This window comes from Chanodichthys erythropterus, chromosome 12, assembly GCF_024489055.1.
Source record: "Chanodichthys erythropterus isolate Z2021 chromosome 12, ASM2448905v1, whole genome shotgun sequence".
NCBI classification, from domain to species: Eukaryota; Metazoa; Chordata; class Actinopteri; order Cypriniformes; family Xenocyprididae; genus Chanodichthys; species Chanodichthys erythropterus.
In genome coordinates this window covers 19,758,350-19,772,222 of record NC_090232.1, presented here as the reverse complement: position 1 = coordinate 19,772,222, position 13,873 = coordinate 19,758,350, and the positions used below count along the sequence as shown (strand labels likewise).

Sequence of the window (13,873 nt, the reverse complement as noted above, 5' to 3'; positions counted from 1 at the left end):
ACCTGTTCTACTACATAGCCGAGATTCAGCCAGATGACAAGCCTCATTTCCTCGGACAGACCATGCTCAGAGCGGCAGCCCGCCCACAAACGCTTTCTATTAGAACTAGTGCCTGCCCGTTCTGTTCAAGTTCAAGGGTTTTCTGGCACTTTTTCCGATTGCTGCTTTTCTTTATCAACTACTTGACATCAGGCCATTTACTGCAACCCACGTGGTACTTGACGTCACGTTCTCGGGCATCAGAGGCTGATGCTTCGGCCAAATCGAACTTTCTGCAGGTCTGTAGATGCCGCTGTGGGATTCAAACCATTCTATATCGCTCTTCATTGAATTAAAGTGGCTCTTTTGCAGAAACGCTAAGCACATATATACTTGTCGTTCTATGGAGTTTCTTTGAACAAATGGTCATTGACTTTTTGCAGCATCAGCTTGGAGCTAGCTCATCAAGCACGCCCTAGGTGGGAGGCTGATGCCTCATGGTTTCATAGTCAAGCCTTCGACATTTTGTGGAATTCTCTGTTAAATCAATCTTTCATGACACTTTCCCATCTGTTATGTGTGTCATCCTCTCTGCTTTCGTACGCGGAGCCTTCATAGTAGCGCAAAAGTAAGATGCAGCCTTTACCCATTAGGCCACTGGGCCTCTAGCACGCAGCGCTTTGTTCAATATCAGCGTGGAAGGGCACGTGCACAAGGCTCGTTGGTCTAGGGGTATGATTCTCGCTTTGGGTGCGAGAGGTCCCGGGTTCAAATCCCGGACGAGCCCAGCGATTTCAGAGCGAGCGGCAGGGGCAGCTGTTTGTCCTGGTTTTGAAATCCTTACTGCTGCCTGTGTTCATCTAAACTATGAAATAGCCGAGATTCAGCCAGATGACAAGCGTCATTTCCTCGGACAGACCCTACTCAGAGGGGCAGCCCGCCAACAAACGCATTCTATTAGAACTAGCGCCTGCGCTTTTCTTTTAGCGGCCAGCATTCTATGACTCTACAAGTGTACACATGTAGCCTAAGCATTCAGCGGTCAGGCTCGTTGGTCTAGGGGTATGATTCTCGCTTCGGGTGCCAGAGGTCCTGGGTTCAAATCCCGGATGAGCCCTCTCGCCTTTAGTATGAGTGCCGGGGTTTTCTTGCACTTTTTTCGATTGCTGCTTTTCTTTATCAACCACTTCATACCAGGCCATTTACTGCAACCCACGTGGTACTTGACGTCACGTTCTCCAGCGTCCTCTTGCACACAGTGCTTTGTGTAATTTCAGCCTGAAAGGGCACATGCACAGGCGGGCCAGATTGATTCACTGACAGTCTGGTGCTCGCAAAAGCTGCCACAGCTATCAGAAGTTTGTCAGTTCTGTGCTAATTCAGGTCTTGCGGTCATCAAGGCTATAGCGTTGCTCTGAACAAATCATCCCGGAATTTCTCGCACAGCCAACTTAAAGGTAGCCCATCAACAACGACCCAGGTGGGACTTGAACCCACAATCCCCAGCTCCGGAGGCTGATGCCTTATCCATTAGGCCACTGGGCCTTTTCTGGTGAGCTTGGCCTTTGATCTGTAGCATGGCTTCAAGGAGTTTCTGCCACTCAAACATCTACACTTTAGTATCTTGACGCTAGGTCATGTCCTGTCACTGAGGAGAGCTTCACTGAATTTGTGGCGCCCTCACGAAAGATCTTCCATCGACAAGGCTCGTTGGTGTAGGGGTATGATTCTCGCTTTGGGTGCGAGAGGTCCCGGGTTCAAATCCCGGATGAGCCCAGCGGTTTCAGAGTGAGCGGCAGGGGCAGCTGTTTGTCCTGGTTTTGAAATCCTTACTGCTGCCTGTGATCACCTGTACTACTACATAGCCGAGATTCAGCCAGATGACAAGCCTCATTTCCTCGGACAGACCATGCTCAGAGCGGCAGCCCGCCCACAAACGCTTTCTATTAGAACTAGTGCCTGCCCGTTCTGTTCAAGTTCAAGGGTTTTCTGGCACTTTTTCCGATTGCTGCTTTTCTTTATCAACTACTTGACATCAGGCCATTTACTGCAACCCACGTGGTACTTGACGTCACGTTCTCGGGCATCAGAGGCTGATGCTTCGGCCAAATCGAACTTTCTGCAGGTCTGTAGATGCCGCTGTGGGATTCAAACCATTCTATATCGCTCTTCATTGAATTAACGTGGCTCTTTTGCAGAAACGCTAAGCACATATATACTTGTCGTTCTATGGAGTTTCTTTGAACAAATGGTCATTGACTTTTTGCAGCATCAGCTTGGAGCTAGCTCATCAAGCACGCCCTAGGTGGGAGGCTGATGCCTCATGGTTTCATAGTCAAGCCTTCGACATTTTGTGGAATTCTCTTTTAAATCAATCTTTCATGACACTTTCCCATCTGTTATGTGTGTCATCCTCTCTGCTTTCGTACGCGGAGCCTTCATAGTAGCGCAAAAGTAAGATGCGGCCTTTACCCATTAGGCCACTGGGCCTCCAGCACGCAGCGCTTTGTTTAATATCAGCGTGGAAGGGCACGTGCACAAGGCTCGTTGGTCTAGGGGTATGATTCTCGCTTTGGGTGCGAGAGGTCCCGGGTTCAAATCCCGGACGAGCCCAGCGTTTTCAGAGCGAGCGGCAGGGGCAGCTGTTTGTCCTGGTTTTGAAATCCTTACTGCTGCCTGTGTTCATCTAAACTATGACATAGCCGAGATTCAGCCAGATGACAAGCGTCATTTCCTCGGACAGACCCTACTCAGAGGGGCAGCCCGCCAACAAACGCATTCTATTAGAACTAGCGCCTGCGCTTTTCTTTTAGCGGCCAGCATTCTATGACTCTACAAGTGTACACATGTAGCCTAAGCATTCAGCGGTCAGGCTCGTTGGTCTAGGGGTATGATTCTCGCTTCGGGTGCGAGAGGTCCCGGGTTCAAATCCCGGACGAGCCCTCTCGCCTTTAGTATGAGTGCCGGGGTTTTCTTGCACTTTTTTCGATTGCTGCTTTTCTTTATCAACCACTTCATACCAGGCCATTTACTGCAACCCACGTGGTACTTGACGTCACGTTCTCCAGCGTCCTCTTGCACACAGTGCTTTGTGTAATTTCAGCCTGAAAGTGCACATGCAGAGGCCGGCCAGATTGATTCACTGACAGTCTGGTGCTCGCAAAAGCTGCCACAGCTATCAGAAGTTTGTCAGTTCTGTGCTAATTCAGGTCTTGAGGTCATCAAGGCTATAGCGTTGCTCTGAACAAATCATCCCGGAATTTCTCGCACAGCCAACTTAAAGGTAGCCCATCAAAGACGACCCAGGTGGAACTTGAACCCACAATCCCCAGCTCCAGAGGCTGATGCCTTATCCATTAGGCCACTGGGCCTTGTCTGGCGAGCTTGGCCTTTGATCTGTAGCATGGCTTCAAGGAGTTTCTGCCACTCAAACATCTACACTTTAGTATCTTGATGCCAGGTCACGTCCTGTCACTGAGGAGAGCTTCACTGAATACGAAAGATCTTCCATCGACAAGGCTCGTTGGTCTAGGGGTATGATTCTCGCTTTGGGTGCTAGAGGTCCCGGGTTCAAATCCCAGACGAGCCCAGCGGTTTCAGAGTGAGCGGCAGGGGCAGCTGTTTGTCCTGGTTTTGAAATCCTTACTGCTGCCTGTGATCACCTGTTCTACTACATAGCCGAGATTCAGCCAGATGACAAGCCTCATTTCCTCGGACAGACCATGCTCAGAGCGGCAGCCCGCCCACAAACGCTTTCTATTAGAACTAGTGCCTGCCCGTTCTGTTCAAGTTCAAGGGTTTTCTGGCACTTTTTCCGATTGCTGCTTTTCTTTATCAACTACTTGACATCAGGCCATTTACTGCAACCCACGTGGTACTTGACGTCACGTTCTCGGGCATCAGAGGCTGATGCTTCGGCCAAATCGAACTTTCTGCAGGTCTGTAGATGCTGCTGTGGGATTCAAACCATTCTATATCGCTCTTCATTGAATTAACGTGGCTCTTTTGCAGAAACGCTAAGCACATATATACTTGTCGTTCTATGGAGTTTCTTTGAACAAATGGTCCTTGACTTTTTGCAGCATCAGCTTGGAGCTAGCTCATCAAGCACGCCCTAGGTGGGAGGCTGATGCCTCATGGTTTCATAGTCAAGCCTTCGACATTTTGTGGAATTCTCTTTTAAATCAATCTTTCATGACACTTTCCCATCTGTTATGTGTGTCATCCTCTCTGCTTTCGTACGCGGAGCCTTCATAGTAGCGCAAAAGTAAGATGCGGCCTTTACCCATTAGGCCACTGGGCCTCTAGCACGCAGCGCTTTGTTTAATATCAGCGTGGAAGGGCACGTGCACAAGGCTCGTTGGTCTAGGGGTATGATTCTCGCTTTGGGTGCGAGAGGTCCCGGGTTCAAATCCCGGACGAGCCCAGCGATTTCAGAGCGAGCGGCAGGGGCAGCTGTTTGTCCTGGTTTTGAAATCCTTACTGCTGCCTGTGTTCATCTAAACTATGACATAGCCGAGATTCAGCCAGATGACAAGCGTCATTTCCTCGGACAGACCCTACTCAGAGGGGCAGCCCGCCAACAAACTCATTCTATTAGAACTAGCGCCTGCGCCTTTCTTTTAGCGGCCAGCATTCTATGACTCTACAAGTGTACACATGTAGCCTAAGCATTCAGCGGTCAGGCTCGTTGGTCTAGGGGTATGATTCTCGCTTTGGGTGCGAGAGGTCCCGGGTTCAAATCCCGGACGAGCCCTCTCGCCTTTAGTATGAGTGCCGGGGTTTTCTTGCACTTTTTTCGATTGCTGCTTTTCTTTATCAACCACTTCATACCAGGCCATTTACTGCAACCCACGTGGTACTTGACGTCACGTTCTCCAGCGTCCTCTTGCACACAGTGCTTTGTGTAATTTCAGCCTGAAAGGGCACATGCACAGGCGGGCCAGATTGATTCACTGACAGTCTGGTGCTCGCAAAAGCTGCCACAGCTATCAGAAGTTTGTCAGTTCTGTGCTAATTCAGGTCTTGCGGTCATCAAGGCTATAGCGTTGCTCTGAACAAATCATCCCGGAATTTCTCGCACAGCCAACTTAAAGGTAGCCCATCAAAGACGACCCAGGTGGAACTTGAACCCACAATCCCCAGCTCCAGAGGCTGATGCCTTATCCATTAGGCCACTGGGCCTTGTCTGGCGAGCTTGGCCTTTGATCTGTAGCATGGCTTCAAGGAGTTTCTGCCACTCAAACATCTACACTTTAGTATCTTGATGCCAGGTCACGTCCTGTCACTGAGGAGAGCTTCACTGAATTTGTGGCGCCCTCACGAAAGATCTTCCATCGACAAGGCTCGTTGGTCTAGGGGTATGATTCTCGCTTTGGGTGCGAGAGGTCCCGGGTTCAAATCCCGGACGAGCCCAGCGGTTTCAGAGTGAGCGGCAGGGGCAGCTGTTTGTCCTGGTTTTGAAATCCTTACTGCTGCCTGTGATCACCTGTTCTACTACATAGCCGAGATTCAGCCAGATGACAAGCCTCATTTCCTCGGACAGACCATGCTCAGAGCGGCAGCCCGCCCACAAACGCTTTCTATTAGAACTAGTGCCTGCCCGTTCTGTTCAAGTTCAAGGGTTTTCTGGCACTTTTTCCGATTGCTGCTTTTCTTTATCAACTACTTGACATCAGGCCATTTACTGCAACCCACGTGGTACTTGACGTCACGTTCTCGGGCATCAGAGGCTGATGCTTCGGCCAAATCGAACTTTCTGCAGGTCTGTAGATGCCGCTGTGGGATTCAAACCATTCTATATCGCTCTTCATTGAATTAACGTGGCTCTTTTGCAGAAACGCTAAGCACATATATACTTGTCGTTCTATGGAGTTTCTTTGAACAAATGGTCATTGACTTTTTGCAGCATCAGCTTGGAGCTAGCTCATCAAGCACACCCTAGGTGGGAGGCTGATGCCTCATGGTTTCATAGTCAAGCCTTCGACATTTTGTGGAATTCTCTTTTAAATCAATCTTTCATGACACTTTCCCATCTGTTATGTGTGTCATCCTCTCTGCTTTCGTACGCGGAGCCTTCATAGTAGCGCAAAAGTAAGATGCGGCCTTTACCCATTAGGCCACTGGGCCTCTAGCACGCAGCGCTTTGTTCAATATCAGCGTGGAAGGGCACGTGCACAAGGCTCGTTGGTCTAGGGGTATGATTCTCGCTTTGGGTGCGAGAGGTCCCGGGTTCAAATCCCGGACGAGCCCAGCGATTTCAGAGCGAGCGGCAGGGGCAGCTGTTTGTCCTGGTTTTGAAATCCTTACTGCTGCCTGTGTTCATCTAAACTATGACATAGCCGAGATTCAGCCAGATGACAAGCGTCATTTCCTCGGACAGACCCTACTCAGAGGGGCAGCCCGCCAACAAACTCATTCTATTAGAACTAGCGCCTGCGCCTTTCTTTTAGCGGCCAGCATTCTATGACTCTACAAGTGTACACATGTAGCCTAAGCATTCAGCGGTCAGGCTCGTTGGTCTAGGGGTATGATTCTCGCTTTGGGTGCGAGAGGTCCCGGGTTCAAATCCCGGACGAGCCCTCTCGCCTTTAGTATGAGTGCCGGGGTTTTCTTGCACTTTTTTCGATTGCTGCTTTTCTTTATCAACCACTTCATACCAGGCCATTTACTGCAACCCACGTGGTACTTGACGTCACGTTCTCCAGCGTCCTCTTGCACACAGTGCTTTGTGTAATTTCAGCCTGAAAGGGCACATGCACAGGCGGGCCAGATTGATTCACTGACAGTCTGGTGCTCGCAAAAGCTGCCACAGCTATCAGAAGTTTGTCAGTTCTGTGCTAATTCAGGTCTGGTCTTGCGGTCATCAAGGCTATAGCGTTGCTCTGAACAAATCATCCCGGAATTTCTCGCACAGCCAACTTAAAGGTAGCCCATCAAAGACGACCCAGGTGGAACTTGAACCCACAATCCCCAGCTCCAGAGGCTGATGCCTTATCCATTAGGCCACTGGGCCTTGTCTGGCGAGCTTGGCCTTTGATCTGTAGCATGGCTTCAAGGAGTTTCTGCCACTCAAACATCTACACTTTAGTATCTTGATGCCAGGTCACGTCCTGTCACTGAGGAGAGCTTCACTGAATTTGTGGCGCCCTCACGAAAGATCTTCCATCGACAAGGCTCGTTGGTCTAGGGGTATGATTCTCGCTTTGGGTGCGAGAGGTCCCGGGTTCAAATCCCGGACGAGCCCAGCGGTTTCAGAGTGAGCGGCAGGGGCAGCTGTTTGTCCTGGTTTTGAAATCCTTACTGCTGCCTGTGATCACCTGTTCTACTACATAGCCGAGATTCAGCCAGATGACAAGCCTCATTTCCTCGGACAGACCATGCTCAGAGCGGCAGCCCGCCCACAAACGCTTTCTATTAGAACTAGTGCCTGCCCGTTCTGTTCAAGTTCAAGGGTTTTCTGGCACTTTTTCCGATTGCTGCTTTTCTTTATCAACTACTTGACATCAGGCCATTTACTGCAACCCACGTGGTACTTGACGTCACGTTCTCGGGCATCAGAGGCTGATGCTTCGGCCAAATCGAACTTTCTGCAGGTCTGTAGATGCCGCTGTGGGATTCAAACCATTCTATATCGCTCTTCATTGAATTAAAGTGGCTCTTTTGCAGAAACGCTAAGCACATATATACTTGTCGTTCTATGGAGTTTCTTTGAACAAATGGTCATTGACTTTTTGCAGCATCAGCTTGGAGCTAGCTCATCAAGCACGCCCTAGGTGGGAGGCTGATGCCTCATGGTTTCATAGTCAAGCCTTCGACATTTTGTGGAATTCTCTTTTAAATCAATCTTTCATGACACTTTCCCATCTGTTATGTGTGTCATCCTCTCTGCTTTCGTACGCGGAGCCTTCATAGTAGCGCAAAAGTAAGATGCGGCCTTTACCCATTAGGCCACTGGGCCTCTAGCACGCAGCGCTTTGTTCAATATCAGCGTGGAAGGGCACGTGCACAAGGCTCGTTGGTCTAGGGGTATGATTCTCGCTTTGGGTGCGAGAGGTCCCGGGTTCAAATCCCGGACGAGCCCAGCGATTTCAGAGCGAGCGGCAGGGGCAGCTGTTTGTCCTGGTTTTGAAATCCTTACTGCTGCCTGTGTTCATCTAAACTATGACATAGCCGAGATTCAGCCAGATGACAAGCGTCATTTCCTCGGACAGACCCTACTCAGAGGGGCAGCCCGCCAACAAACGCATTCTATTAGAACTAGCGCCTGCGTTTTTCTTTTAGCGGCCAGCATTCTATGACTCTACAAGTGTACACATGTAGCCTAAGCATTCAGCGGTCAGGCTCGTTGGTCTAGGGGTATGATTCTCGCTTCGGGTGCGAGAGGTCCCGGGTTCAAATCCCGGATGAGCCCTCTCGCCTTTAGTATGAGTGCCGGGGTTTTCTTGCACTTTTTTCGATTGCTGCTTTTCTTTATCAACCACTTCATACCAGGCCATTTACTGCAACCCACGTGGTACTTGACGTCACGTTCTCCAGCGTCCTCTTGCACACAGTGCTTTGTGTAATTTCAGCCTGAAAGGACACATGCACAGGCGGTCCAGATTGATTCACTGACAGTCTGGTGCTCGCAAAAGCTGCCACAGCTATCAGAAGTTTGTCAGTTCTATGCTAATTCAGGTCTTGCGGTCATCATGGCTATAGTGTTGCTTTGAACAAATCACCCTGGAATTTCTCGCACCCATCAAAGACGACCCAGGTGGGACTTGAATCCACAATCCCCAGCTCCGGAGGCTGATGCCTTCGATATTAGCCCACTCAGCCTTGTCTGGCAAGCTTGGCCTTTGATCTGTAGATCTGTAGTATGGCTTCAAGGAGTATCTGATGCTCAAATAACTACACTTTAGTATCTTGATGCCAGGTCACATCCTGTTATTGAGGTGTGTCCAAATACAGTGAAAACAGCAGTACTGTTCATTGTTTTTTTACCATTTTTATTTTCATTATTGTATGTTAATTTCAACATTTGGCTGCTATTATTAAAGAAACTGACAAAATAAGTTTTTGATTCTAATAGTGATATTTTATTTTACATAACTATTATACATAATATTGTTCACAAATGAGGAGTTTAAATGGAAACTTACTAACTATTCACAGCAGAGCTCGCCAGTTTATTCCATCTGCAACCAAACAGTCACAGTCCTGCGCATCTTGTTTAAAGGGGGTGACACAAAGGGAGGTGGGTGAGGGTTTCAGGCAGCTGGCAGTGGCGCATATCCACCACCAGGACACTTCCTCTTGGGTGATGAAGGATACCCCTGTCTAGAGATGCCCATTGCCCTGGTGACACCCTAAAAGCAGCCTGTAAGAGGAGTGACACAATAGAGGTTTGGAAAAATATAAATAAGTTAATCACTAAATGAAAAGTATCATTACATGTTTTTCTTATATGTGACCCATTCTGGCGAAATGGGTCGGAAGTCACAACGTTCCATTTTAAGATACAGGCCAATAATGTGGAAAAACAATGAAAAAAATTTATTTTTATTTTTGTTTTAGCTAATTTCAAAGAATAGACATTCAAAAATAATCTCAAAAAGTTTCGTAGTCCAGATGATTAAAGGTATTTAAATGACTATTAAAGTTGACAAAGTTTACTAAATTTGCTGGAAATTAACATTGCTTTTCTCAACTCCTCTCGTCACTTTTTAGCATTTCCCTATATTCCAGGTATCCCCTGAAACTTCACTATCTCTGCTCTCCAAATATGGTGTTAAACATTGTATAAAACCAATCAAAAAGCTTAGAAATGTATACAAACAGTGACATAAACACTGATCATTTTTCAATGGGAAGCCCCGTTTCGACTGACCGGCACGAAATTGGTCCAGCCATCCTCCTGTCAGACTAGCAGTGCTCTGTGTAAACAAGCTAGCAGATCTCCTCAGAAAGATAGATCAATACTGTGTAGTGTAGTATAGTGTAGTGTAGTATACTGTGCAGGGCTCGACAATAAGGACTGTCCGATGGCCTGGGGCCAGTGTGAACGACGCTCGGGACAGTAGACGGAGCAGTCACTTGCCCGATTGGGCCAGTGCTGTAGGGTGTGCAATATATATCGTCTATGATATCATAATTGTTGATTTAACTATCTGAAATTATCAAGTATGTCTCTCACTTTACAAAAACCAAACAAAACACCAAGTACGCGTGCATATCATGTACACTTTCACTGTGTGATTTAGTCTACTAAAATGCCTTTAGAATGCCCCCAGAATTCAAGATAAGGGGCAAAAATGACCCTGTATATCATTCATATTTTTTCAACGCCGTTTTTGTCCAAATATCAGCATTATTACAAATGTGATATTAATTTTATACAGCGAACAGTTAAGACCCTAATATCAAGTGACTTACATTTAAGACACCAAATCATCTGTTTCGCTGTATTTCGCCTACGAAAATAGTTCCACAGAGCATTGTTTTGAGTCTCTCAGCAACACTTCCTGAATGAATCAGCCGCTTGAATGAATCGGTTTCAAATAATAGTATTTTGTATATTGTATTATATTTTCAACATTTCAAAACATTATTTATGCATCTGTAACTGCTCTTGACTGATATACTTTAATAAAGTTTAATCTATAGTATTTAATCTAGTATTAGTATTTAATATAGTATTTAGTATTTAATATATAATATTTAAAATGAGTTAATCTAGTAGCTTATATTATTTATTAGGTTATCCCCTGGTTTCACAGACAAAGCTTAAAGGTGATACAGAGGATCTTTTCGTTGACTGAGAAACCAAAGACTGTTAGTGAGTTTTTGAAATGAGCGCATGCGTAAGAACAACCCCCCTCCTTCACAGCTTTCGAGGGAACGCCTCCCAAAATTCGTGCACGAGTATTGGAACACGAGTGTTTACCACCGGCATTGGCTGTGTCATGTTAGTGGATTCATTATGTCGGACTTACCGCAGGTAACTCATAATCTGCAGTTGTTACTCCTGTCTCCTGAGAAAAACATTCTATGCGGCGCCTGTGGAGTGTGGAAAGTTACTGGAGTGCGCAGCCGCGCACGTCTCTCACAAGAAACGTCATGGCAGTGATTGACAAGCCAGAGGGCCAATCCGTGCACGTCTCTCACAAGGAACGTAATGGCAGTGACTGACAAGCCAGAGGGCCAATCGTTTACGCGATGATCATGTAAACAATTGGCTGATGTTTTTAAGGCCCTACCTCGTGCACAGACGATGTATATTAAAGGTGCATTTACGCGGTCTCGTAATTCCTGTAGTTACGAGATTCTAGCTTGTAAAAAGCGTTCACGTCCTCATAGAGCTCGTAATTACAGCTTGTAAGCTGGGAGTTTTCTGCAAGCTCCCACATGTACCACGTGGCCGCTGTACCACCTGACCGCTGTAGATTCATTTAGCTGTTGATAGTGGTGCCATTGAAACACATAATTCCCAGTTCAAGGAAAAAAGGATGTGAACAGCTCAGAATATAACGTCACGTGCTTCAAGATTCCAGTAAATACGAGGTGACGTGAACGCAGCATAATATTATTACTTTCAGTGCACCTAATAAATAGTCTTTTATCAGTTAGTAAAGACAGTTTAAAGTAATATTGCAAAAATGTATAAAACAAAACATCCTCTTTAGCACCTTTAAGTTTTAACTTGTACTGACAGATCTTAAAATATGTCAGTGCCATCGTTTTGTCTCGAGATGCACACCAGTAATGGTGTTGCCTCTAGGCAACATGGTCTAAATACTAATCAATAAAAGTGCAAAAACGACCAAAACATGACCAACAGGGGTCCATTTCATGTCCTGTTTCAGCACATTTGCACGTCACATGGCTCAATATTTTCTCCAAAGAAAATTGTTTTTTTCACTTGTTTGTATCCATTTAATCACCCACAAAAATACCACAAAAAAAGAGTCACCTTCACTAGCAAGTAAAGAAGTATTTTCAAGAACTTTACATTATATATCATCAAATGTTTTAGAGAAAATAAAAAAAAAACTGTGTGTTGCCTCAAGGCAACATTGTACCATAATGGAATCGTATAAGGCTATACAGCCATAATAGGTTTGAATACAAATGTATTATATTTGTAAGGAAGACTTAGAATTATCTAAATATATTTGCATTTTCACATGATGTTGTAATGCACTTATAGGAATAGTAATTCACATACTATATCTGCATATATTATGATCTGCACATTTCCTATAGCACTTCAAAAAGGTATAAAACATAGGTAGCACAGCCAGTTGATGAGGGTAATGATGAGGGGTCATACTGTGATGAGGAAGATGAAATCATAGTGACAATCAGTCAGGGAGAGAGGATGAGAGAGAAGATGGAGATGAGGATGAAGATAGATATGATAACTTGATATAATAGATAGATATAACTTGATTAAAGTGTCCAATTTTAAGCAGGAAAAACAACACAAATATTTTTTTCCTCATTAATATCATATTGCATACTATAGAGGCATAAAAGTTACTTAAATACCCTTATTGAACTAAGGCCTAATTCTGGCTTAGTCTAAGCGCTGTCTGGGCTTACATGTATCAAAAACAAAAAAAACAATAACTAGGCTTATTTTATAGGCCCATTTTCTTTTCTTTTACTTTTTTTTTTTTTTTTTTTTTTTGTGGGGCAAGTGAACACACACACAGACACGCCCTCTCTCTCAAGCTAAAATTTAGCACCTCTGTTCAATCTTTCTGATTTTAGTAAATCTTTGTAAAGGTGCCTTTTAAAATATTTATTCAAATAAATACTTTAAAATAATTTAAGCTTCAGCCTGGTTTAATAGCATTTATATATATACAAATGTCTTTGGTCAAATTAAGCTGTTAAATAAATAGTTATTTTGAAAGATATCAACAAAAAACGGGCAAAAAAAAAAACTTTAAAAGCGATTTTCTCAGGTTTTCAATTGGAAAAAGAGGGCAGACGACCATAATTCAAATGGGTATATCTTTAAAAGCATTCAAGGTATTTAAAGGTACTTTGACTAGGATATCATTTTAAAGCCTATGGTCTCCTCTTTCCATTGATACCAAAATCTCAATTTTGAAATTTGGGTCACTGTGACTCATTTTGCTGGATCAGGTCACATATTTAAATTTTAAATCACCTTTGTGGCTGTACAGGCTCAATGCTCATCATGCCAAAGCCCGTTCTGTCATTGAGCGAGCATTTGGCATTATGAAAACCAGGTGGAGGGCCATCTTCTTCCATGCCCTGGAGGTGGTCACTTCATTCGTCCCTGATGTTATTGTGGCATGCACCATACTAAATAACATCTGTGTTGGCAATGATGACATCTTGCCAGTGGAAGAAGGGCAACCTGAGGAGGAATAAGAAGAGGGGGCTGGGGAGACTGTAAACAGAAATGCTCTGCGTGAACGTATTGCTGCACAACTGTCTGCCCAGCAGGATCATGCTGTGGATCATCATTACCATGTACAATATAACTGAACAGTATAAATATTAATAATATTGTTCTTACCTTTTATCTTCATTTAAGACCTCTTACCACCACCTTCTTGTTCCAAACATCATTCAGTGCTCTGTTAACACATATCAATAAAGATATATATTCTTTATTTTAAATACTTAATTTTTGACCAAGTGTAACTGATCAATTAATTACTACACCTATTGTGTCTGAAACCTGACAAAATAAAACCTTACTATCTCAAAATCAGTAACATTTTTATTTCCATTTTATTTTACTTCCATTTCTACATAAATAAATACAAAACTAAAATACTGCAGTATTAATACAACAAAATTCAACGTATTTCACAGAAGTTACAAAATATATACAAATCAATTTTTCTTGACAAGACTTTCAAGTAAA

General features: G+C 44.9%; 15 non-coding genes across 15 annotated transcripts; 11 read left to right on the top strand and 4 right to left on the bottom strand.

Moving 5' to 3' along the window:
- The first annotated feature begins 694 nt into the window (after positions 1-694).
- On the top strand, positions 695-766 carry trnap-ugg (transfer RNA proline (anticodon UGG)). The gene has a single exon. It is a non-coding gene; the product is annotated as a tRNA-Pro (tRNA).
- Positions 767-1,451: 685 nt separating this feature from the next.
- trnar-ccg (transfer RNA arginine (anticodon CCG)) lies at positions 1,452-1,524 on the bottom strand. Its single transcript has one exon. It is a non-coding gene; the product is annotated as a tRNA-Arg (tRNA).
- Positions 1,525-2,520: 996 nt separating this feature from the next.
- Positions 2,521-2,592, top strand: trnap-ugg (transfer RNA proline (anticodon UGG)). Its single transcript has one exon. It is a non-coding gene; the product is annotated as a tRNA-Pro (tRNA).
- A 258-nt stretch (positions 2,593-2,850) lies between these two features.
- On the top strand, positions 2,851-2,922 carry trnap-cgg (transfer RNA proline (anticodon CGG)). Its single transcript has one exon. It is a non-coding gene; the product is annotated as a tRNA-Pro (tRNA).
- A 355-nt stretch (positions 2,923-3,277) lies between these two features.
- On the bottom strand, positions 3,278-3,350 carry trnaq-cug (transfer RNA glutamine (anticodon CUG)). Its single transcript has one exon. It is a non-coding gene; the product is annotated as a tRNA-Gln (tRNA).
- A 983-nt stretch (positions 3,351-4,333) lies between these two features.
- Positions 4,334-4,405, top strand: trnap-ugg (transfer RNA proline (anticodon UGG)). The gene has a single exon. It is a non-coding gene; the product is annotated as a tRNA-Pro (tRNA).
- Positions 4,406-4,663: 258 nt separating this feature from the next.
- trnap-ugg (transfer RNA proline (anticodon UGG)) lies at positions 4,664-4,735 on the top strand. Its single transcript has one exon. It is a non-coding gene; the product is annotated as a tRNA-Pro (tRNA).
- A 355-nt stretch (positions 4,736-5,090) lies between these two features.
- trnaq-cug (transfer RNA glutamine (anticodon CUG)) lies at positions 5,091-5,163 on the bottom strand. Its single transcript has one exon. It is a non-coding gene; the product is annotated as a tRNA-Gln (tRNA).
- A 159-nt stretch (positions 5,164-5,322) lies between these two features.
- On the top strand, positions 5,323-5,394 carry trnap-ugg (transfer RNA proline (anticodon UGG)). Its single transcript has one exon. It is a non-coding gene; the product is annotated as a tRNA-Pro (tRNA).
- Positions 5,395-6,159: 765 nt separating this feature from the next.
- trnap-ugg (transfer RNA proline (anticodon UGG)) lies at positions 6,160-6,231 on the top strand. Its single transcript has one exon. It is a non-coding gene; the product is annotated as a tRNA-Pro (tRNA).
- Positions 6,232-6,489: 258 nt separating this feature from the next.
- Positions 6,490-6,561, top strand: trnap-ugg (transfer RNA proline (anticodon UGG)). The gene has a single exon. It is a non-coding gene; the product is annotated as a tRNA-Pro (tRNA).
- Positions 6,562-6,921: 360 nt separating this feature from the next.
- trnaq-cug (transfer RNA glutamine (anticodon CUG)) lies at positions 6,922-6,994 on the bottom strand. The gene has a single exon. It is a non-coding gene; the product is annotated as a tRNA-Gln (tRNA).
- A 159-nt stretch (positions 6,995-7,153) lies between these two features.
- trnap-ugg (transfer RNA proline (anticodon UGG)) lies at positions 7,154-7,225 on the top strand. Its single transcript has one exon. It is a non-coding gene; the product is annotated as a tRNA-Pro (tRNA).
- Positions 7,226-7,990: 765 nt separating this feature from the next.
- Positions 7,991-8,062, top strand: trnap-ugg (transfer RNA proline (anticodon UGG)). The gene has a single exon. It is a non-coding gene; the product is annotated as a tRNA-Pro (tRNA).
- Positions 8,063-8,320: 258 nt separating this feature from the next.
- Positions 8,321-8,392, top strand: trnap-cgg (transfer RNA proline (anticodon CGG)). Its single transcript has one exon. It is a non-coding gene; the product is annotated as a tRNA-Pro (tRNA).
- Positions 8,393-13,873: the final 5,481 nt, after the last annotated feature.